The sequence below is a fragment of the Melospiza melodia genome, unplaced genomic scaffold (assembly GCF_035770615.1).
Source record: "Melospiza melodia melodia isolate bMelMel2 unplaced genomic scaffold, bMelMel2.pri scaffold_44, whole genome shotgun sequence".
Taxonomy (NCBI): Eukaryota; Metazoa; Chordata; class Aves; order Passeriformes; family Passerellidae; genus Melospiza; species Melospiza melodia.
The window spans coordinates 1,681,149-1,682,575 of NW_026948761.1; positions in this window are offsets into that span (position 1 = coordinate 1,681,149).

A 1,427-nucleotide genomic window follows, 5' to 3' on the forward strand; every position below is an offset into this window, starting at 1 on the left:
ATATCCAGCTTTTGATACTGTATAATGGTACAAGGTTGCTAAAAATTTGATCTCTGATCCTCATTGACTGTACACATGAAATAGGAGGATTCACAGCAGAGCGCAGAACTCTGTTGCCCTTCTGTTGTATTGGAAAGCATTCGAATGTGAGAGTTTTTTGTTACAGCAGGTGTGCAAAGACTTCTTTTTAGAGCACGATTTTGGCCTCAGAATTGTATAATAATGAAGATCTCAAATTTAGCATTGAGATCTTTCCAATGAGTTTTTCTCCTGCCTCCCAGCCCTCCTGGGCTTGAACATTCTGCAGAGATTTTGTGGTTCTCATGGCTTGGGAAAGGTTGGCTGCTTTTTGGCATTCACTCTGGCTGATCTGTAAAGCAAGAAGTTACCAAGAAAGAGAAGTTTTAAAGTGATGCTTGATGTCTGACCCAAAGTGCTTTGCATGCTGAAGAACTGCAGCGTTTCACCACAGCGCAATCAGTAATGAGGATCATTAAAGTTCTTGGAACAGAACGTGGTAACCAATTCTCTGTGTAGAATACTGACATGCAGAAAAGCCAGGCAAGGAACAGAGGTAAAAAAAGCTGAAATCTAACAGCAAGGAGACTTCAGGCAATGTTAACTTTTCCTGGATGACATTTCATGTTTGCCAAGTGCCACTGGACTCTGGCAAGATAAGAGATGTCCAACATTTTTAATTCCAGGATTTATATTAAATGCAGGATTAGCTGTATGCCACCACAGAAGCTGCAGTGTTGTAGCAGTGCTGCTTGCTGCATTATGTGGCTGTTGCTGGTCTCATGTGACTTAGCCTGGTTATGGTCTATTGTAAGAACACCTAGAGTTACTCCACTGTTACTATGGGGAATATTCAGGTATGCACAGGAAGTATTAAACTCAATTGACTCTATAAATTGTAGTTGGCTGCTGTCGTGAAGTATTGTAGAATATGTGAAGAAAGAACAGTAGCTTAAAGGCTTTTTTCCCCCATTTATTTATGTATTCATTTCTTTTTAGAGCTTCGAAAACCTGACGACAAGGTGTTTGCTGGGAGACATTACTATTTAGGAGGTAAGTGTCAGGTCAGTACTCAAAGGAGACTCGGTTATGATCAACTGTTAAAACTACTACTTTAAATGGACTATGATAAACAATGAAGTCATTTGACTTCATAGAATTCTCTAATGCTTTTCTAATTCTCTTCCCTGTAGGTGTTCTTTTAAATGTAATTTCTTTGTGAAATCTACCTTTAAACTTGGTAGTCTAATAGAAAAGTGGTTTAGGGATTCAATGTAAACCAGTCATCCACATTCTCTGAGTGTGGAAGTTCCAGGCAGAGCTCAAAATGCACAGGGGGTGCTTTTAATGGAGTTGTCTTTAGACTTTTCACTTGGGTGAAGCAACAATTCTGGACAGATTTATTTTTC